Raw genomic sequence first — 24,706 nt, 5'->3', positions numbered from 1 at the left:
TAACTAACACATGTAATGTCCTGAAGACAAGTGAAGAAGTCACTTTTTGGCTGTCCTGTATTGATATATAATCTGATTAAGCTTCATCTTTACTTACCCATGTGTCCAACTGATGCTATGATAACAACATCACCTATTTTTTCATACGTTGCAGCTGTATTACTTTGATTTAAGAGGATGACGAATGAAATCTCGTACACGAAGTGAACGCACTTACTTTTACAAATATTACTTGTTCTTCTGAAGATGTTAGGTAATAAATAATACTGGCGGGCAATTTTGCTTAGGGAGCTAGTGTCCGCTACATTCAGATTCACACACGCTGGAATTTTTTAGTGTAGTACGGTAAATAATTTTGTCGCTCGTTTTGACAAAATGATTTCACAAACAATTGTCTCCAGTTGTTAAAGGCGTTTCTGGGATCAAGTAAGAGCTTTGGGCACTTCAGTCCAGCAAGTCTACTTCATTTTCTAATTCGTAGGACACATTGTTCGTAAGTCAAGATCATCCATATAGATATTATGTATGATGAACTTATACGCCACAAAATAAATTAACCATCGATTCATTCCTTATACGACCACCAGACCAAGTTCATATTGATCCTGAAGGATTCAAAGATGACTTATCTCCTGAAACAGGCACCCCATTCAGTCAGTTATAACTAGTGGTGATTTCAAGCAATCCTAGAATCGTTGGCGAAAATTCGTTATCTGAATGTTTTCTTCGAAAATTATTTGCTTCAGGTGCCTACGCCAAGTGCATATAGGAGTAGTCGCGAAAACGCACTTCATTTTCTTTGCAACAAATTCCCCTGAGGAAATACGGAATATCATGACGGGTACAGGGATTAGTGACTACAGGATGGTTGCTGTGAAAGTGAATACCGTAACATACCAGACAGCAAAGGCAAACGTAATGTATATCTTTATAAGAAAGGAAATAAAAACTCACTTGTCGGCTTTCTTAGAGAGAATAGGGATTTTACAACAAACCGTTTATTTTTTAATTCTTTTATCATTTCCTCAGCCTACTGCCCTGTCCTGAATCTCTTAAAGGCACCTGTTCCATTTTTCAGGGGCTTAGAAACTAACCTTAAAGCGTTTTATCGTGAAGTCTCTTTTATTTTATCTCAGTGGCTTACAAACATTCAAAGTTAATGAGGTAAAATTGCATTTTTAACTACCATAAAAATATGTAGTGATAGCATCATTAGTAGGTCAAGGAGAGCGTCGCCCCAAAGTAGGGAAGTCCTAAGGAGGTCACCCCACCGTAAGTCACCCCAAGGACCGCTCTTTAACCAAGTACCGTTACCCAAGATGGCGGTCATGATGAAAGTACATGACGTCACGTGGTGTCAGCTGATGACGCGAGTGCTGTTATCCGAAAATGGCAATAAGACAGGGCAGTCTGACTGTCTCCACTAACCTACGTAACTTCTTCCTAGGAACTCGCGGGATGTTTGAATTTTGGCAAGAAGACAGATCAACTGTACTACCTCCAGTACCAGTATCAAGGCACCTGATCCGCCAAGATACCTCGACGCGAAAGCCCTGCTTTCCTCTTTTAAGCGCCTCCTGTTTATCCCTAATGCCTACGAATCATCGCTGTCACAGTCCCACAGACGTACTATGCTGAGCAGGGCTGGACGACAGCCACCGTTCTGCATTCGATTATCATTTACTTAACATCAACTTCGCTCCTATAATAAAGCAAAACATTTCTGATCACAATAAATATTCCATTTTTCACGAAAATAGATAAATTCCAGTTTTATGAGCGAAAACCAATATAATTTAACACCTTTACATGTAACCAATATTTCCACTCACGAACAGAGATTACCGTGATTTAGCAGATTCCAAATCATGTCCTATAATTTAACAAGTCAAATAACGTGTTTCTCGTATCTAGACAACTGGCAAATGTATCTTCCTCCTGCTAGATGCACACACCACCATCGACCTCCACTCAACTAAATAAAGAAGTCAAACGCGAAGAAGCACTCCAGCGAACAATTTACATGATAAAATAACAATGAGGCAGCTTTATCACACGTCCATATTCAATCTTAGTTCGCTATTCGGTCGTCTAGACGACTACACTGTTAATTCAAAATACATTCCTGCATTGCCACAGCCCTCTACATTCGAATGGCCTCCCACTGTTCGTGGGAAACTTGACAGAAGCCCCACATACACAGAATCATCCTATCAAATACAGAACATATATATTTGATCGCTATATTTACAATTGACAATGAGCGAAGTATCTGAAATACACCCTGAAATACCTCTACCTTTCTTGTCACTTGACATTCTCTCCCCTTTGCTGTCACAGTATTCCACTTCAAATCCAAAGCTTCCTTACCGCTGGACGAAGTCATCTCCGTTACACACATCTCAGAACACAAGCCGTTTTGTGTATATGCACGTGTCGCGGAAGGCTCCCAGGACGCGCAGTAGAGCCGAGTTAGCGTTAGAGTGTGGGTTCACCACTCATTATATCTGGACCGATGTTGGGGTGCAGATCCACGATATGGGTTTGAAGGTAGATCCGCCTCCCAATATAAAGCGCGTGGCAGATACACACTCGAACACTACCTAGACTCTACTGTGGGTCCTGGGAGTCTTCCGCGACACATGCATATACACAGTCAAACAGAAAACAGGGCAAACACTCTCCAAATGTGTGGCTGACTGGATACAATCACGTACTGTGCTGTACTACGCCCCCCGATCAGTGTATTTTGACTAGGTGTTGGTAGCTGTACTAAATTTTAAAACCCATTTTAGAAAACAGAACTAGAGCTTATTACACGGTGGTATGGATAGAACTGCCATAAAATAGGCAGAACTGCAAAAAGTGATACGGTAATAGATATAAATTGACCAAATATAAATACTGCGAACAAGACGAATCTGAGAAAACGTCCACATGGAAACGAAGGGAATGAGGGAAGCAGTCAATTTTAGTCCGTTGAGGCAGCATGATACTGTATGTCTATTGCGGTCTCAGTAATACACGCGAGTTGACTACTGTATTTGACGCTTTTCGGGAAGACAGAGAACAATCCGTCTACAAACTTAAATGCATCTGCGGTCTCGTGAGATAGCATGTATTCGACTCACACACAGCCGCGTGTTCTGTATATTATTTAAAGCACTGTCTACTTGAGAGCGTTAACTGTAAACCCCTCGTTCATCAGAAGACTTCCCAAACGCTTTCCAGACCTGTGGGTGACTGGACACAATCATGTACAGTGCTATTCCACACCTCCCGATCAGTGCATTTGGGCTAGGTGTTGGTAGCTGTAAAAAACTTATAACCAATTTTAGAAACCAGAACGAGAGGCTATGGTATGATCGCATGGATAGAACTGACATAAAATAGATGTAATTGCGAAAAGTGATGGCAGGATAGGTATAAATTGATCGAATATAAATGCGCGAAATTGTGCAAGTACTTGCGTATCTTTTGGGTGGTGCATAACTATTTGTACATGGGATAAAGTATGCTGCAGCAAAAGGAATCTGAGAATACGTCGACATTGAATCGAAGTGAATGAAGAAAGCAGTCAATTTTTGTCCGTTTAGGCAGCATTATACTGTATGTCTATAGAGGTCTCATCGATACTCGCGAGTTGACTACTGTATTTAACGCTTTTCAAGAAGACAGAGAACCATCCGTGTATAAACTTAAATGCATCTGCGCTCATGTGACATAGCTTGCATTCGACAAGTATACAGCTCCGTCTTCTGTGTATGATTTAAAGCACGTTCTACTTGCGATTGTCAACTGTAAACCTCTCCTGCATCTGATGACTTCCATCTCATGTGTGATGAAACATGACACATTCCTCTAAACGAACTACGATATCTGTGATGTACTCTATTGCCCCCCCCCCCCCCCTCCGTTACATCTTGGGTGTAAAGTCGAGACTTAAACTTCATAACTAAGTTAGTGATAGGCACTGAAACCCCCCGTGTATACATTTGTCTGTTCATAGACTTAGTGGCAGAATTACGTAATTTTCGCATGTCGGGCGCTGCTGCTATGCGTTTACTTGTTTCCTTGTAAGAGGGTTTCCCCGTTAGTAACGGTCGTGCACGTATAGTATAATTTCTGAACCGTGATAGGATGTGAACAGTGGTCCCTAAACATATCTGAAATTTATATTGTGCTCGTATCACATAGAGAAAATGTTTTAAGAAAATAGTTTTTTCATTTTACGGTTCGATAACGTAGTTTATCCTAGAGAAGGATGTATGGCATGCACTTGATATATGTTTCTCACATTGGAATATTAACAGGGCTACATTCCATGCGAGTGATAGGTTGGAAACTTAAGCGATCTAACATTATTGCCTGTTTTAAGTGAGGAACGTTGTAGCCTTAGGAGTGCGTGTGGTTATTTTCTCTTTCTTAACAATATATACCAGCTAATGAACCTAGACTCTGGAATAATAGTTGAGTATGGACGGCTTCGACGATTTACGTAAAAATGCCTCTAACTCCAGCCATCAGAAACTCCATCGCTCATAAAAAATCACCCTTTTCTAGTTATTCATCTTCATAACGGTCTACTATTAGATCATAACACTTTCAAATCTGTTACTATACATCAGTAAGGGGTGTTAACCTCCTTGACATGGGCATATCTGAAGAAATTTTGTACACTTGGATGGGCTAAGACTCAGAAACCTACATACATTCACAAGACGTGAAATTTAGCTGACTACTTCTCGTCGGTTGCAGATTAAATAGGTACCAGTGCCGCAGGGCGGGCTGGACAATGACAGTGTGAAGGAAGTCTTTCAATCTCGAATTTTTTCCATGAGACTGCGCAAATGCTCTGTGACTCCCATACGCATAGACACAGATTGTAAATTAAGCAATATGCTGTACGTGTTAGAAATGTGTAGAGCACTGTCCAATATACTTTGATGATATATGTAATAGAGAATTAACAATGAATGGATGCACTACACTTTCTTCTATCCAGATTCGTGAAGTGGAGATGGAGTGGTTTAGGTATGATACTGAAATTGGGAAACATGCCTCACTTCATTGGTCGGAGTTGAAATTAATTTAGAACTGGTAAAATTGTTCATATAATAAATTGCAAGGCTTACTATTTCAGTGTCATTTCCGTCCACTGGCACGTTTTTCGTTATCACATAATGATTGAGTGACAACACTTGTCCGAGTTGGAGAAATAGTTTTGTTGAGGGGCTACACCTTCTTGGGATGCTAACACAAAAACAGTGATAGCATACATGACTGCAATATGAGGAATCAGTCGAAACGGAAAGCATAGTGCTCAGATCTAGACTGTAGTTTGGAAGCCCATGCAAATGCGCTACATCTATTCCAATTTCGTTATCTTGTAAGTGAATTTTATCTAAAAAAAAAAATCAAATGTGTGTGAATTCCTATGGGACCAAACTGTTGAGGTCATCAGTCCCCAGACTTACACACTACTTAAACTAACTAACTTACGCTAAGGACAATACACATACCCATGCCCGAGGGAAGACTCGAACCTCCGGCGGGAGTAGCGGCCCACTTCGTGACGTTGCGCCTCAAACTGCACGGCCACCCCCTGCAGAGTTTATTTAAAATCATCGAATGTGCGTTGTATTAACAGCAGTAACAGTTTATTTTCATCGTGCGAAGTCTATAGGTGTCCCAATTGACCTACCTCACCTCCAAATTCAAACTTCCAGCAGAGGGGAGCTTGACAGGGAGGCGCGACACTCTCATGCGATCTTGGGTAGCGGTATTCGCGTCATCAGCTGACCGTGTGATGTCTAGTTCTCAGCGATAGGCTTTCTTTATGTCAGTTTAGAACCTGACACAGACTCGAAGTCGTGGAGGGAGAAAAATAAATAAAATGTTTGACAGTGTACAAAGCATGTTAAAGCGGAATAATTAATATTTCAAACTACGAGACAGGGTCATAGGGAGCGTCTCCTGCGAATTACAGTATAGTCCTAGGAATACGATCATTGTTCTATGGTACAGGTGATGAAACCTTAAACTGAGGTGGGCAGTTGATCAAAACGTGAATATTTAATGGGATTGTAACATGTGCTCATGCCTGCACGCAAACGATATTTTATTTTCGATGTATGGTAGGAGATAAATGCAGTGAAAATCTTACCAAGTTGTCTATCGGATGAAGTTAGTGAAGCTTTCATAGTTGGTAATATTTCTCTGTTGGATGGTACAGATTAACGAAGATAGATGTGAATGGATGGAGATCTGTAGTACTTGTATGCAGTTTGGGGGCGGTAGAAAAAATCGTTGTTCTCCTAGCAGTTCCGGTTTCCATCGAATGATCAAAACACTGTCCAGTCGCAGTAACGCACCTTAGCCTGTTTCTACATGGGTTGCAGAAGGTGGTAGAAATATTTGCCCCCAACGCCTACTGCACTGCGATTTAAATTGGAACGATCAGATTTTTACAGCTTGAGAATGGGAGAAGCTGCATAAGGTCTAATTAAAATGAGGATGAATTTTACTGTAGGAGATCGGCAAGAGAAAGGTGAATTCTTTCAAGATATGAGAGATATGATTCATTGGTGGCTGTAAAAAAGGACTTCTCTATAGGATCCTACGCAGAAATGTCGTTGAATGCGAGGACTTGATGCAAAATCGGATGCTGCATTTCTAGCGGACAGTGGAGCATTAGAGATCTGAAAAGTTAGTGAACATTTCTTACGGCATCATCCACTGTATGTCATCCTTCTCAATCAAGCATCTCCTATGGCCCAGTCGATGTATCACGGAACCTCTGACATGGCATTGAGAGAGATAATACTTTAAAAATAGTGGATAAATATCTAGCCGCAGTGGCTTGAGGGGGTTGAAAATACCGGTTTCATAACACTTTCGGTAGCAGAATAATATTCTAAAGTGGGAGCATCTGGTTCATAAACTATGTGTTAACAGTGGGACAGATTGGAGACATGGCTGTAGGCTGAGGATATGTTAAAAGAATTTAAAAAATAAACGATATGTTGTAATATCTCTACAGTCTCTTATAAAGCCGTCAAGTGAGTTTTTGTTTGCTTTTTCACACAGATATACGTTACGTTTGCTTTTGGTGGATTGTGTGTTACAATGTTCACTTTCACTACGACCATCGCGTAGTCACTAATCCCTGTACCCGTCATGATCCTTCGTATCTCCTCAGGGTTGGTTGATATGGCTCTAAGCACTATGGGACAACATCTGAGTTCACTCAGTGCCCTACACGTAAAACTACTTAAACCTAACTAATCTAAGGACATCACACACATCCATGCCCGAAGGAGCATTCGAATCTGCGAAAGTAGAAGGAGCGCGGTTCCGGACTGTAGTGCCAAGAACCGCTCGGTCACAGACACCGGCTTCCTCAGGAGAATGTGTTGCAAAGAATGTTAAGTGCGTTTCCGGGGCTATTTGCATATACGCTTCGCATAAGCACCTGAAGAAAATAATTTTCGCAGAAAACATTCAATATAATACTTCGTACGATGTTTTATGGCTTCCATCGGTTTTGAAAACGAATTTCGTCCAATGACTAACTGACTGAATAGGACGCCTGTTTCAGAAGATACGTCATCTTTGAATCCTTCTGGAACAATATGATCTGAGTCGGATGGACACAGAAGGAATGAATCACTGGTTAATTTAGGTTGTCGGGAATACGTTCAACATACATAATATCTTTATGGATGATCTTATTTTAGGAACATTATGTCCTACGAATTAGAAAATGAAGTGGACTTGCTGGACTGAAGTGCCCAAAGCTCTTACTAGATACCACAAACGTCTGTAGCAACTGGAGGCAATTGTTTTCAAAGTCATTTTGTTAACACCTTACTAACTAAAAAATTCCAGCGTGTCTGCATCTCAATGTTCCAGACACTAGCTCCCTAAGGAAAGTTGCCCACCTGTATGATTTCTTACTTAACATCTTCTGAACAACAAGCCATATGTGTTAAAGTAAATTCGTTCACTCCGTGTACGAGATATCACTCGTCATCTTCTTAAATCAGAGTAATATACGTGACCTTCTGAAAAAACATATGAAATTGTTATCGTAGCTGCAGTTAAACGCTTTGGTAAGTAAAGGTGAAGCTTAACGAGATTTTATATAAATACAGGATAGCAAAAAAGTGACTTCGTTGCTTGGCATCAGTAGATTAGACGTGTTAGTTATTTATGCATAACTGCCATCTGTAGTCAAGACAGATGAAACAGTTTGTTTAAATCATAACATTGAATTACCCCATATCTGATACATCAGAGTCCTTAGCAGCTCTTCAGCTATAGTTAATTAGCGCATTACCTGGCGAAGAATATGCAGGCCACACGGAAAAATGTAAGACTTGGGATCAGTTTCCTTGATGATGTGGTCCTTAAAAGTGAACAGGAGGTGATGAACGATAGATACATATATATATTGTGCAACACTTATTTATTATCAATTAACATGCTGACAAAAATAATAATTATTACATACAATAGTAGCATAGGAAATACAGATAGAAAGTTTCAGCCAGATTCATAAGACACGCAAATGTTATTGTAAGGTTTTCTTAGCAAATATCAATGAGTAATTGGGCAAGCTCGCATCTTCTACTTCCTCGAGGACGGCCAGTCGCAGGCGTTGATATTGGCGTTCCAGACGAGTCCAGCAGGGCACACCATGTGGACAGCTTTTCCGTTGCTGCACTCCCAGAAGCCGTGTGTGTCCGTGTCGTCTGGATAGAAGACGGCAGTTGCGCCGTCATCTTCGGGACATGTGGGGGTGGTCGCTGTGACCACGGCTGCCAACACGCTCAGCACCAGAAGGCCTGCCAACACTGCGGTTAAAGAGCGTTAGTGTGCAATAAAACCAACAAAATTCGTATCCCCTCACTGGCGCTTGAATTTTGGGTCCACGGGTTAAGAGGTAAAATGTAATCGAAAGCATATCAAATGTCATTAACGTCAAGATTTTTCAGAACGCGTTTGTCCCCAAGATGTAGAACATAGGCAGACAAGCATTTGTTTTCTTGATTAATGCAGAAATTCTCTCTACTAAGCAAGATCGTTTATTTTTGATGTGGTTTGGTCACATGTCAAACTTGTTTTAAAACCACACAATACATGAAATAATGTGCATAGGTTGAAGTGCGCGGAAACAGCACAATTTCAGCTCAGTTTCTATGATGGCATCATATAATGCTGTTTAATTATGTCGTGTTTAAGTTTCGCCTAAAATTATTCATATGTTTCTCCTTTATCTCCTCTCACTGTCCGCTACTGTAAAGAGGAAAAGCGGCATCCTTCGCATTAAAAGAAAACCGCATTCTTAACGCACATTGTAAATAGTAGTAGGCATGGAGAAATGCTTGCTCTATCATGTACTGTAGCTTGCTGACATCTTTGTTTCTATGTTTCTAATCATTCTAATCATTTATTTCGTTCGTCTAAGTTCTGTTAGATATAATATATATTTCAGAACGAAAGGGCAAACCAACTTCGTACTTTAGAAGCTGTAAAAGTGAAATTCCTTCTCATAGTTCCCACTTTATCTCTTGGTACGGCTTACTAGTGGCAAGATTAAAGGCATTATTGTCCTTCTCGGCTGAAACAAATAAATTAGCAGAAATTAGTTCTACTCATCCACGACGTGTTAATGGAACGCTCCCTGGTTCATTAGCATTTCCTGACAGTAATGGTTTTACTTTGGTTAAGAAGAAGATGTTGCTCCTAGTATTCTCTTAATAACGAGCGATTAAGAAGGAATCCGAAGCATTCGCAATATACATAATCCACTCCATAACACAGCCCTCAGTAATGGATCTTTATGTCTGGTTACGATTGGCAGCTGCAGACACGATAAGAAATACAACCGAAGGCTGCTCTTTCGATACTCTTGTAGCCACGTTACATTTCAAGCGGAGCAAATAATTTAGATTCGCAGCTGCATCTTAAGAGAAGGAAAGGTTGAGCTTACGTTTCATGGTGAAAGTTATTCCAGCGAATTCTGGCGAACGCAGAACGAAACTGATGCTTGGTTTGAAACATAGCTGGAGTTATATACTAAATTTCATTGACGTCACAACGACCTGGGTAAGATCAGATCTCTCTGCTACATTACAAGTATGATAACGATTGTTTTCAACGTGTCATGTATGCGTGTAATCATCTCAAAGATAAAATTTACATGACTTTCTGTGCGTTATCTAAACAACTTTTCTTTCAAGAGCCGCTGATAAATATTCTTCCTGAAACGCTTCACACTTACGAAATACACTCCTGGAAATGGAAAAAAGAACACATTGACACCGGTGTGTCAGACCCACCATACTTGTTCCGGACACTGCGAGAGGGCTGTACAAGCAATGATCACACGCACGGCACAGCGGACACACCAGGAACCGCGGTGTTGGCCGTCGAATGGCGCTAGCTGCGCAGCATTTGTGCACCGCCACCGTCAGTGTCAGCCAGTTTGCCGTGGCATACGGAGCTCCATCGCAGTCTTCAACACTGGCAGCATGCCACGACAGCGTGGACGTCAACCGTATGTGCAGTTGACGGAATTTGAGCGAGGGCGTATAGTGAGCATGCGGGAGGCCGGGTGGACGTACCGCCGAATTGCTCAACACGTGGGGCGTGGGGTCTCCACAGTACATCGATGTTGTCGCCAGTGGGCGGCGGAAGGTGCACGTGCCCGTCGACCTGGGACCTGGGACCGGACGCCAAGACCGTAGGATCCTACGCAGTGCCGTAGGGGAACGGGCCGCCACTTCCCAGCAAATTAGGGACACTGTTGCTCCTGGGGTATCGGCGAGGACCATTCGCAACCGTCTCCATGAAGCTGGGCTACGGTCCCGCACACCGTTAGGCCGTCTTCCGCTCACGCCCCAACATCGTGCAGCCCGCCTCCAGTGGTGTCGCGACAGGCGTGAATGGAGGGACGAATGGAGACGTGTCGTCTTCAGCGATGAGAGTCGCTTCTGGCTTGTTGCCAATTATGGTCGTATGCGTGTTTGGCGCCGTGCAGGTGAGCGCCACAATCAGGACTGCATACCACCGAGGCACACAGGGCCAACACCCGGCATCATGGTGTGGGGAGCGATCTCCTACACTGGCCGTACACCTCTGGTGATCGTCGAGGGGACACTGAATAGTGCACGGTACATCCAAACCGTCATCCGTCAACCGTCATCGAACCATTCCTAGACCGGCAAGGGAACTTGCTGTTCCAACAGGACAATGCACGTCCACATGTATCTTGTGCCACCCAACGTGCTCTAGAAGGTGTAAGTGAACTACCCTGGCCAGCAAGATCTCCGGATCTGTCACCCAATGAGCATGTTTGGGACTGGATGAAGCGTCGTCTCACGCGGTCTGCACGTCCAGCACGAGCGCTGGTCCAACTGAGGCGCCAGGTGGAAATGGCGTGGCAAGCCGTTCCACAGGACTACATCCAGCATCTCTACGATCGTCTCCATGGGAGAATAGCAGCCTGCATTGCTGCGAAAGGTGGATATACACTGTACTAGTGCAGACATTGTGCATGCTCTGTTGCCTATGTCTATCTGCCTGTGGTTCTGTCAGTGTGATCATGTGATGTATCTGACCCCAGGAATGTGTCAATAAAGTTTCCCCTTCCTGGGACAATGAATTCACGGTGTCCTTATTTCAATTTCCAGGAGTGTATTTCCATAGCATTTTTTTAGTAATTAGGAGAGAGATCGCCTAGGTGCATGCTACTGCGCAACACAAACTTTTCAACATGGCAGAACAGAATTAATGCTTCCTCGTTCCGTTTTGGCCACAGTAAAACGATACGTTTCCCTACATTCAGTCGGAGTATAAAGTATGTTAATTAGGTGTCTTTTCCGCAAGAATTGCGTAGACTGAGCGCCTCTGTACATAAAATTGTGGTACCCGAAGTAATAAATGTAAACGTGATACAGAATGATGTGTAATATCTGTATTACAATCTGTTTCAGTTGAAGCCTTCGGATGCCAGGAAGGGTGTGGTACACCATAGCATGATTTGCTTCCTGGATACTACATCAAACCTCTTATTTTTTTATTATTTTATCATTTCATCTGTCTACTGTCCTGTAGTCAATCATAGACACCAGTTCCAATTTTAAGGGGTCCAGAAACTAAACCTAAAGCGTTTTATGGTGAAGGCTCTTTCATTATAAGTCAGTGACATATTCAAAGTTAGTCGGGTAGAATTGCAGTTTTAACGACGGTACAAATATTTAGTGATAATATCAAATAACAAATTAGAAACGGCATTGTATTTAAATACAAGTCTCAGGAACAAAGAATATAAAATTAGTAATGTAACAGAAAACGAAGACCTATTATACAAAGCAAGAGAAATTTGGAGTAATGTCGCCAACGGCGTTATACACAAAGTAACTTGAATGTGTACTACCATAGCAATTAATAGGTGGACTAAGTTATGCTGACGCATTTTGTTGCAAACCTTGATTAGGCGTCTTCATCTTTGGGTCTGAATAGCCCACTATGTGACAGGATACCAGGAAGCGCTTGAAACTCCTTCAAGCTTCTGGAGATGATTTTAATCTTTATCTTTATGTTTTTTTGTAGGTATAGAAATGTACTCACTAATTCTTGGGACAATTTCATTGTGGATACCTAAAGGACAGACTGGAAAATATATCTTTAGAAGTAAGACACTAAATTTTATAGAAAGGGCTCCTACCCTGGAAATAATGTAATAATATTCCAAGCACGAGTTCTTACTGTTTCGTTTCTTCTGTATTTGACCACACAATTTCATTATTGTCGTAGTAATGTCTCTCACAATTTATTTTCAGCCTGACTCATCCTGTTCATTGCCTTTGGTGTTTGTATCAGAATACTCACACCCAACCTGCAAGTTGTTGCTACATCACTATCTGACTCGTATTCACTTTCAGTTGAAAATTTCTTGCCAACATCAGTGTGACATCCTAATTCTTTGGAAGTGTTAATTACAATTTCAGAGAAAGTAACCAAAATAATTTAAATGAAGCCTCACAATATAAGCTATTTAAGTAACTAAATAATCTTAAATAACACATAAGAGTAGATAATTATATATACTCTGTATCGGTAAAAATATCAAAATAGGAAACTTACTTAATTGGATTAGCTGTGTCCCCAGGAACCTTTCTGCAAACTGACAATGATGTAACAATCTTCAACAAGCAACGAAGTGCTGAAGTTAACAGTGAACTAAAATAACATAGCTATTGACATACACATGGCCTAGTAGTACGCATAACGATTACATAGTTTATATTCAAATGCTCTTGAGCTGAATTGCTCCGATTAAAAGCCAGTGTTGTACTTTCCATGCTTTGATAATTTTGCCTAATGTTATGTAACATCTTACTGACGTCCTCCATTACATTACATTACAGCATTGTGAACCCAGGCAAAGAAAGTAATAAAAAAGTGAACTCTCTATTAACCTATATTAAATATCGTCACATACGTGCTTAGTCCGTTAAAAACATGATGAGGAGGTACTCTAGCATATGAACTGTATTAATAAAACAAAATTACATGGTTATAAATAAGACGGAGATCCTTAGTCAGATGGCCATTGAAGAAAATTATGCATTTTTTTTAGAAGACTCGGAAGGCTTACTACAAACAATTAATGGGACCTGGAGAGCATAAGGCAACAATTGACAGGAATGGGGAAAAGAAATACACTAGAAGAAGAATGGGTAGCTTTGAGGGATGAAGCAGTGAAGGCAGCAGAGGATCAAGTAGGTAAAAAGACGAGGGCTAGTAGAAATCCGTGGGTAACAGAAGAAATATTGAATTTAACTGATGAAAGGAGAAAATATAAAAATGCAATAAATGAAGCAGGCAAAAAGAAATACAAACGTCTCAAAAATGAGATCGACAGGAAGTGCAAAATGGCTAAGCAGGAATGGCTAGAGGACAAACGTAAGGATGTAGAGGCTAATCTCACTAGGGGTGAGATAGATACTGCCTACAGGAAAATTAAAGAGACCTTTGGAGATAAGAGAACCACTTGTATGAACATCAAGAGCTCAGATGGAAACCCAGTTCTAAGCAAAAAGGGAAAGCAGAAAGGTGGAAGGAGTATATAGAGGGTCTATACAAAGGCGTTGTACTCGAGGACAATATTATGGAAATGGAAGAGGATGCAGATGAAGATGAAATGGGAGATACGATACTGCGGGAAGAGTTTGACAGATCACTGAAAGACCTGAGTCGAAACAAGGCCCCCGGAGTAGACGACATTCCATTGGAACTACTGACGGCCTTGGGAGAGCCAGTCCTGACAAAACTCTACCATCTGGTGAGCAAGATGTATGAAACAGGCGAAATACCCTCAGACTTCAAGAAGAATATAATAATTCCAATCCCAAAGAAAGCAGGTGTTGACAGATGTGAAAATTACCGAACTATCAGTTTAATAACCCACAGCTGCAAAATACTAACACGAATTCTTTACCGACGAATGGAAAAACTAGCAGAAGCCGACCTTGGGGAAGATCAGTTTGGATTCCGTAGAAATACTGGAACAGGTGAGGCAATACTGACTTAACGACTTATCTTAGAAGAAAGATTAACGAAAGGCAAACCTACGTTTCTAGCATTTGTAGATATATAGAAAGCTTTTGACAATGTTGATTGGAATACTCTGTTTCAAATTCTAAAGGTGGCAGGGGTAAAATACAGGGAGCGAAAGGCTATTTAGAATTTGACCAGAAACCAGACGACAGTTAGAAGAGTCGAGGGACATGAAAGGGAAGCAGTGGTTGGGTAGGGAGTGAGACAGGGTTGTAGCCTCTCACCGATGTTATTCAATCTCTATATTGAGCAAGCAGTAAAGGAAACAAAAGAAAAATTCGGAGTACGTATTAAAATTCATGGAGAAGAAATAAAAACTTTGAGGTTCGCCGATGACATTGTAATTCTGTCAGAGACAGCAAAGGACTTGGAAGAGCAGTTGAATGGAATGGACAATGTCTTGAGACGAGTATATAAGATGAACATCAACAAAAGCAAAACGAGGATAATGGAATGTAGTAGAATTAAGTCGGGTCATGCTGAGGGAATTAGATTAGGAAATGAGACACTTAAGGTAGTAATGAAGTTTTGCTATTTGAGGAGCAAAATAACTGATGATGGTAGAAGTAGAGAGGATATAAAATGTAGACTGGCAATGGCAAGGAAAGCGTTTCTGAAGAAGAGAAATTAGTTAACATCGAGTATAGATTTAAGTGTGAGGAAGTCATTTCTGAAAGTATTTGTATGGAGTGTAGCCATGTATGGAAGTGAAACATGGACGATAAATAGTTTGGACAAGAAGAGAATAGAAGCTTTCGAAATGTGGTGCTACAGAAGAACATTACTGAAGATTAGATAGGTAGATCGCATAACAAATGAGGAAGTATTGAATAGGATTGGGGAGAAGAGAAGTTTGTGGCACAACTTGACCAGAAGAAGGGATCGCTTGGTAGGACATGTTCTGAGGCATCGCGAGGCATCGTGAGGCATCGCGAATTTAGCATTGGAGGGCAGCGTGGAGGGTAAAAATCGTAGAGGGAGACCAAGAGTTGAATACACCAGGCAGATTGACGAGGATGTAGGTTGCAGTAGATACTGGGAGATAAAGAAGCTAGCACAGGATAGAGTAGCATGGAGGGCTGCGTCAAACCAGTCTCAGGACTGAAGACCACAACAAAAACATAATAAATAACAACGAGTAGTGTAGCATTCTTTTAACATTCTTCTTCAAGATATTTTTCAGTTCATAGCGCCAATACATCGTATCATATTTTCGACAGGTGACGTAAACACAGCCAAATTTTCCCGGTGATATAGAAAGACATTTATATATTATTTAATGCAGTTAAAAATCATAAAACTTTTATTTACATAATAGGTTATTAGATTTGGTATGTGATGTGTTAGTGACTATCTTCTGATCTGATTACAGACACTTTGGTAATCATATGGAGTCTGCGTATGCATAAATGGTACAGTCACAGTAATACGTCTATTTCGTTTATAACTGGTGCTGTATAATTTTTTATATGCCAAATCGATTTGATTAGGAATAAATGTGTAGTCCGTTCTGATGAGCGTAGTGTGAGATCAAAATTAATAGTATGATAAATAAAATGTTTTGTGATCTTTAAATCGAAAAATAGGAGAACAAATAGAAGTAGCATATTCTTTTGCACCTGCAAACCTTTCAATTGATTCATGAAGTTACTCCATAATACGATACCAAACCGAGGTCAGGAATGAAAGTAAGCAACGTATGCTAGATATTCTATTTTGACGACATCAGTGAAGGCAATATTTGAAAAGCAAACATTTGTTTAGTCGTTTCAGCAGTTCTGTTCTATGCTGGTCGTAACTGAATTTATTATCAAGCTCTAATCTGAAGAACTCAAACTGCCAATGCCTGCTATTAGCACGAGTTAGCACTGAGTGCATTTGTTGGGTTGAATTTTTTTGCAATTCATGAACGGTAATAGCAATATTCTGTCAATGTGTAAAAAGATTGAGTTGCATAGAAACTATTTATCACAGTTCAAGAAATTTCGCTGTTAGCTCTTATTAATGCTATATTTTATTTGCGATATCTGTCTCTGTTTACTTTATTGGCGAATGAAACAAACTTAGCGTATGGTATCGTTGCCGTGAGATATCCTGAACTGTAGGAAAAGTAATTGCGCTGTAGAGGGTGTGAATACGCTGTGGTAAAGGTCAGATGGTCGGAGTTAGTGCAAACTGCTCAAACGTAGATAATCCCTTTATTACACGGAGCACATCACAACAAAATTCAGGCTCATATCAGGCGTTGCTGGAGGTTGTCTTCGATGCGCAGAATCCAGAAACCAGTTTTGCAGATTTCCCACCACTGCTGGGATTAGCACTTCCAAGGTCTGGCGCGATATCGCATTGTCAACTGTCTTGGCTGTAGCCGAGTAACGCTGGATGCAACGTGACAACCTGACATGAAGTGCACCTACAGCTATACCAAGTAACACGCGCCCAGCCCACTCGGCTATCCGCTCAGTGTAACGACCTGCTTCTCGAGGGGGAGGGCGTGCCTGTCCCACCCTGCTGATTAATGTCGAGGGCCGGTGTGCCGGCCAGCCTGTGGATTGTTTTCCGGGCGGTTTTCGATCTGCCTCAGCGAATGCAGTCTGGTTCCCCTTATTCTGCCTCTGTTAGACTATGTCGGCGATTGCTGCACAATCACTATCTCACAAACATTCACAAGCATCTGGGGTTACTCTCATCTAGTATGAGATGTTCCCTCGGAGGGGGGGGGGGGGGGGGGTGAGGGGGGCTGGGAGCAGTCCAATAGGAGCCTAACCGCATATTTATCCTGGGTTGGGTGTGGGGACTGCTCTAGCATGTTGTGGGTTTGTGAACCACTGAGGGCTACGGCACAAATGAAGCCTCTCTGTCTTTTATAGGTCCCCGGATCAAATACACAATACACTGCATGTGCCCAGACAATTGGTTGATTAACTGTGCCTGCCACTGGTAAGTGACACTGTAGTTCAATGGCGGATCGTCCTGTCCGGTCTGTGGCAGAGCGACGGTGATTTCACTATGTAGGTTGACACTACTGCAGTTGACGACTAATTGACCACCAGAATATACAAAAAAAAGTGCAAAACGATTTAAAAAAAGATATCTGAATGGTGCGAAAAGTGCCAGTTGACTCTAAATAACAAAAAGTGTGAGGTCATCCACATGAGTACTAAAAGGAACTCGGTAAACTCTGGTTACACGATAATTACATAGGTATTAGAATTACGAACAACTGAAATTGGAAGTAACACATAGAAAATATTGTGGAAAAGGCTAACCAAAGACTGCGTTTTATTGACAGGACACTTAGAAAATGTAACAGACCTACTAAGAGGACTGCCTACACGTCGCTTGTCCGACCTCTTTTAGAACACTGCTGCCCGCTGTGTATCCTTACCAGACAGGACTGGCGGAGTACATCAAAGGAGTGCAGCACGTCTTGTATTATGGCGAAATATGGGAGAGAGAGTCACAGCAATGATACCGGATTTGCGCAGGATATCATTAAAATAAAGACGTTTTCCGTTGCGAAGAAGTTCCAGTCACCAACTGTATCCTCTGAATGGGAAAATATTTTGTTGACACCGAACTAAATAGGGAGGAACGATCACCACAACAAAATAAGGGAAATCAGAGGTCGTACGGAAAGATATACATGATCATTCTTTCCGCTAGCTATATGAGAGTGGAATAATAGAGAAGTGTCAAGGTGGTCCGATGAACCTTCTGCCAGACACTTAAATGTGGTTTGAAGTTTATCCATTTAGATGTAGATGGTGTTCGAATTTGTGTCCAGCGTAGCCGATTGACGAGTATTTATCTAATCCAAATCACGTTTGTTGTTGTCTTAGGCCTCAAAGAGCCCTGTTATTCCCGTACAAAGTGTCCCTGGCTAAGGCTATCAAGTACACCGTAACGCCCGATGGGAGCTGTACCCTGACACTGGGTCGGTGTATTGCTGTACGTGGCTCACAATATGGCATTCAGCCCCTCCCTAGCCTCATGCCATTACACCGATAACATGTGACTACTTCGTACACTACATTAATCTAATCTCATTCATATGAACAACGTTGCATTAATAGAGGAACCTTTTCTATTCGCTCCCAGTTTCCTGTTGAATACATCTGACTTGACCCATTTTACAGACAATATTCTGAATTACTTAAAAGGATGAGATGTATACAGAAAGCTGCCCTCTAATAGATGACAAACTATACCACTAGTCTGTAATTGCTGTCAAAGAATTTTCCCCGCTAAGTGTGCAAACAGGCTTGATAAATCGGAACTGTAACTTCAGCTTCATGTTCTTCTTTTGCCAGTAATTTAGAGTACGAGGTCTCCTACCAATAAATTTTTCTAAAATGTTTGAAAATTTTGTGAATTCGTCGAATACGACTGTATATCTATGCCCCTATTTTACTGAGGGACTGAAGATCAGCTCGTTTCGGCCAGAAATAATTCCACTCATAAATGATTGTTTGTACAAATAATTTAATATTTTATTATAACAAAAATGTTTCCTCTTAAAACTGTCAATATTTTATCATAGCGACAAACGTTATTATATTAAAAGATATTGTAGTAGCCATTATTTCTTATAGTACCTTAATGTGAAACTGATGTTGTTAAAATTAGTTGTGAAATGTTGTAGTAGGTAGTCCAGTGATGATTTCAGGTATGTGATCAGTAAAAGGAAAGAATTATTTATTTTTTCTTGTCAAGTGTGCAGTGAACATACACGATATTACGAAAACGTTTTTTCTTAATGTCCACTGTGTCCTACGATTCAGGAAATGGACTTGATGGACTGACGTGTCAAAGATCTTACCTGTATTCTACCAACATCTTTAGGAACCTGGAGGTATCTGTTTTGAAAATCATTTTCCCAATACATAGCCAACTAAAAGCATTTACATTATTGCAGTAAAAACGTAACCCTGTCTGTGTCCAATATTATTGATAGAAGGTCCCTAAGGGACGTTGTCCACCTATATCGTTAGTTATCTGAAATTCTTTGAGCAATAAGTAATGTGTGTTCAAGTACTTTTGGTCACTCCATGTGTGTCTCACCCGGAATCTTGAGTGAAAGTAATGTACATGTAACTTCTGAATAAAAGGGTGAAATTATTCTAGCTTCAGTATGGTGCTTGGGTGAGTAAAGGTAAAGCTTTATTATATTATTTACAAATATAAGACAGTAAAAAAGGGAATTATTATCTTGAGTTACAGCACGGTTAGGAGCGTTAGTTATTTCTTTATAATTGTGAGCTGTAGTCAAGACGTTGAAAATAATATGTTTAATGCATAGCATTCAGTTATCCCATAATTAATATGTCAGTTCCTTATAAGCACTTCAGGTATAGTTGGTTAGTGCATTACCTGACGAAGAAAATTTATGTAAGGAACAAAGACAGAAAAATGGAAAACTGGGGTTCAGTGTCCTGTCGTTGATGTGGACATTAGAGAAGGTGAAGAATTACATATATAATATTTTGTGCAATATCATGAATTAATATGTCGACAAGCATAATAATAATTACATTCAATGGTAGTATAGAAAATACAGGTAGTAAATTGTCAGCCACATCCATAAGTAACGGGAAGTTCGATTCTAAGGGTTTCTTAGCAAACATGTACGGGTTACAGGGCCAGCTCGCATCTTTTACTTCCTCGAGGACGCCAGTCGCAGGAGTTGATATTGGAGTTCCATACGAGTCCATCAGGGCACACCATGCGGGCAGCCTTGCCGTTACTGCATCCCAGAAGTGGTATGTTTCCGTGTCGTGTAGAAAGAAGACGGACGTGGCGCCGTCGTCTTCGGGACATGTGGGTGTGATCGCCGTGGCCACGGCTGCAAACACGCTCAGCACCAGAGGACCTGCCAACACTGTGGGAAAACCTGGTTGGTGTAAGTAGCATTATTGAAATCGGAGTGCGAAATAATGGCAAGACTATTTCAGTTGCCTCACCGCCGCTGCTTTTCTGGACACATTTGACCCCAAGACGTAGAGAGACATGAATTTGTTTCTGCAATTAATGCAAGTATGTTTATATTTAAGGGAACTTTGTCTCACGTTAAAATCGTCGTGCAACCGTGAAACACATGAAAACGTTTTTAGTGAACTGTTTCTCAAAAAGCCATGAAATAATACGCACGATTTTAGTTCTATTGCTCGTTAACTCATGTGATGCCAATTACGGTCGGAATAAAGCAGCATTTATTATGAGACATCATGAAATTTTCCCAATTACACTACATGTAGCATTCAAAAACCGTCTGCTGTGGAGGTGCGTTCCAACGAAAGAGCTGTGATTAAGTTTCAGCGAGGCGCCTGTTACCATCACAACAGGGTCGTGAAACCTTGTGCGATTTGTCATATGCCAGCCAGCCGGACACAGTTGTAACATCTTCAGTGTAGGAAATCGAAGAAACGACTTCAGCTTGTTCGTCACCCCAAAAATGTAAATGAAATTCTGTATCATAACACAAGCCATGACACCAGCCTGCGCCTCCGAGAGGCGAGCCTGGGGCTCGGATTTGGTCGCTGAGACATCAATGTGACTTCACTATAAGGCTCCTCAAACAATTGTACCATGGTTCTGGTTCTGAGACACGGACAATTATACATCTGCCAGATGATGAAGGGATGCAGGTGGTTTGTAACTGTCGGCGTGTATTCGGTTACTACTACAGGTCTCAGAGATGGACAGATGAATTTTTTCCATGGCGTAATACTGACCCCAGCAGCCTGCATCCACGGCGTGCCGCACCTTTTGTGCCGCGGTTCGCCTCCATGACGGCGTTTGTGGACACGACAATGGATCTAATGTAGCACAAATCTGATTCATCAGAAGACCCGACACGTTTCCATTGATCGATGGTCGAAACGCGATGGTTCCCTACCCACTGAAGTATAATTCACGATGGCGTTGTGTCAACACTTGAACACTTAGGGACGGTCTGCCACGGAGGGCCACGTTCAACAATGTACGATGATCAGTGTACTCCGAAACACTTGTGCGTGAACCAGCATAATGCTCTTTCATCAGAGATGTCATAAATAACCATATACCCTACTTTACAGAGCAGACAAGCCTCAGACCCCCACGTTCTGTAAAGTGTCGTGCACGTCCAACCATTCAGGACCTAGTGGTGATTTCACTGTCCTTCTACCTGTTTCTGTAAATGCTCACGACAGTAGCACGTGAACATTGGAGCAGCTTCGTCGTTTTATGGAAAATAGTTCCCAGGCTCTGCGTAATAATAATCTTTGCCCGTAATCGCGATGTGATTGACATGTGTAATCACTCCTCCATACTTATCAAGAGGTCCGAAACGAATAATACGGTCTGCTGCGATTACGGGCAGCATGGGGTTCACGCCTGAGCCTCAGGACGTGCGCTAGCAGCGCAAGTCGCGTGTTTCAAGCGTCAACTTCGCGTCTTAATATCTCGGGATGTAATGGGAATATTGTGATGCAATCAACGCCATTGTGTATGTGCTATGTCATGGCATGGATTGCAGAAGAGAAAATATATGCGGTCCATTTAAAAAAAAAACGTAAGTTTGTGTTTGTGTTAGAATGTTTCCAAATATGTACATTCATGGGCCCCAGCCCTACATTGATACCGGTGAAAGTCGTTTTCCAATAGCTGTTATTGTTCCAGAATTATTTTGGGTGGACAAGATAGCTGGGACACCCTGTATATTCCTTTCCTGTCCCATGCTGCGCAGAACCTTCTCATTACCTACATTATCAGTCCACCTAATTATCAGCATTCGTCTGTAGGAACCGTTCTCAAATGCATCGAGTTCTTTGATTCATCTCGGCGGCGAGTCGCTCCACAATTGTACACCTGTTCGCCCGTACACACCTGAGCCGTCGTTCACACCTGTCATCTGTGGCCATAGGTTCACCACAGTTGCCTTGAAGACTGTTTTGGATGGCACAATTTTTTCACGGAGGATATACTGCAGTGGTCACAGTAATACGACTGGCTCTTGTAAAAATGGTAAATTTTATTACCCACCTATGTAATCGATATCGTTAATGCGTGCAGGGGCACTCAACTCGGAAATATGCTGATTCCAATGTTGGCTGTAGATGAAACTTTCACTGCCAATGTTTGGCCAGCAATGGTGGAGGCGTAACGGTCCTGGTCAGTCTTTGATCTAATGCTCGGGATTAAATTTCAGATTGCGTGTGTGTGTGTGTGTGTGTGTGTGTGTGTGTGTGTGTGTGTGTGTGTGTTGTTGTTGTGTGCGTGTGTGTGTGTGTGTGTGTGTGTGAGTGTGTGCACGCGCCTTCAACGGCGCGTTTATCACCGCCATTTCACTCATTAAATCAAACGAATGTAGATAAAATCGTTAAACAAATTCCAAATCCCTCTGCAATGTTTTATGAAGTGCAAGCACGTGAACGAATCTAGCACCAAAATATACATGCATCTATTTACACTCTCATGTACTCACCCCGGGGGAGATGTCACCGTGGCTAGCACAGTGGACTCGCATTCGGGTGGACGACGGTTCAAACCCGCGACCAGCCATCTCGATTTAGGTTTTCAACGTTCACTACATCACTTCAGCCAAATGCCGGAATGGAATACATGAAAGGGCACGGCCGACTTCCTTTCCCATCCTTCCCTAATCCGATGGGACTGATGAACTCGCTGTTTGATCCCCTCCTCCGAAACAACAAACGAACCATGACATCCAAAAAAATGGGTCAAATGGCTCTGAGCACTATGGGACTTAACATCTGTGGTCAACAGTCCCCTAGATCTTAGATCTACTTAAACCTAACGACATCACACAACACCCAGTCATCACGAGGAAGATAAACTCCCTGACCCCGCCGGGAATCGAACCCGAGAACCCGGGCGCGGGAAGCGAGAACGCTACCGCACGACCACGAGCTGCGTGCCACGACATACACTCTACAAATACTCGTACAGCACACCACCCGTGTAGTAGCTAAAAAAACTGGCCGATTTTCGGGGAGGAAGAACACCTTTCGCTAAACGCCTGAAGCCGATCCGATCGGATTTCTAAAATGCAATCGCAAAATGATGTTGAAATCCTTATCACCTTTAACTCTAGCTACAACATAATTTAATTTTTGTGCTGTCTATGATCATCACACACCACCTAGGCGTTTTTAATACAAAACACGAGAGATACAGTTCAAGATAAGCAATAATCATTGTAAAATAAAATATGCACACATGAATACTCACACCTGTTTCTACACTGTGGAGCGCTTTCGCTCTTGTCAGTTTCAGTAGCGTGTTGCTCTAGACGTTGCCTCATGACATAAAGTCTAGTATAAAGTACAAATGTGAATGAACCACAGCTACTAAAATTCAATGTATGTGTGTCGAAGGAAACCACCAGTTGCACTACATTGGCAAGTATTGTGGAGACAAGTAACAGATAACTCACCTGGTGTTACATTATTTCTAACATGGACAAATAAACGGGAAAAGGTAGGGTCTACCGGACACTGTACCACTTAGCTACTCTCTCCTAACCAAATACACGATAGAACAGTGTAACTTCTAATCTTATACCGCAGAAATTACATGGAAAAGTAAGAAAACTCTAATTCTGAAGTTCGTAAGTGGTCGCATGAAACAATATCATCTACAGTAGCAGTAAGAACATCGGAGGCTGCGTATAACTGTAAACAGCTAGACGTACTTGTGAATCTTAAAAAGTGAAGAAAGCCCTTTTAACATTACGGTTGTAGCTACATATCTTAATAAGCGTCTGTTATGTTGAACTGAAGATCTCGCCAACGGAATCAGACTTACAGCATTTTATAAACAGCAGCTGACTTGGTCGTTTACATAGATCTTATTACAATTTTGGTTATTTTCTAGAAGTCATTCTGTTAGTTGATTCACTAATGTTCACTCAGTATTCAATACGTCTCTCTTGCGATATCATCACAAAATTCTTTCTGACGATAAGCTATGCGACAACACGCCACTCAGCTGCAGTGTGTCGGAACTGTTGGTGCTAGAAAACTCCATTGCTATTATTCTCCTCTAAGTAGAGACGTTTTGGCGGTACACT

At 41.6% G+C, this 24,706-nt stretch overlaps 1 long non-coding RNA gene across 1 annotated transcript; it reads right to left on the bottom strand.

Moving 5' to 3' along the window:
• Positions 1 to 8,453: 8,453 nt before the first annotated feature.
• Positions 8,454 to 10,138, bottom strand: LOC126355916 (uncharacterized). The gene is made up of 2 exons (XR_007565549.1): positions 9,998 to 10,138; positions 8,454 to 8,858 (listed from the first exon to the last, which is right to left on the bottom strand). It is a non-coding gene; the product is annotated as an uncharacterized LOC126355916 (long non-coding RNA).
• Between the last annotated feature and the right edge of the window lie 14,568 nt (positions 10,139 to 24,706).

Source organism: Schistocerca gregaria, chromosome 3, assembly GCF_023897955.1.
Source record: "Schistocerca gregaria isolate iqSchGreg1 chromosome 3, iqSchGreg1.2, whole genome shotgun sequence".
Classification (NCBI taxonomy): domain Eukaryota; kingdom Metazoa; phylum Arthropoda; class Insecta; order Orthoptera; family Acrididae; genus Schistocerca; species Schistocerca gregaria.
Note: the sequence above shows the minus strand (reverse complement) of the source record. Positions and strands in the feature narration are given on the sequence as shown.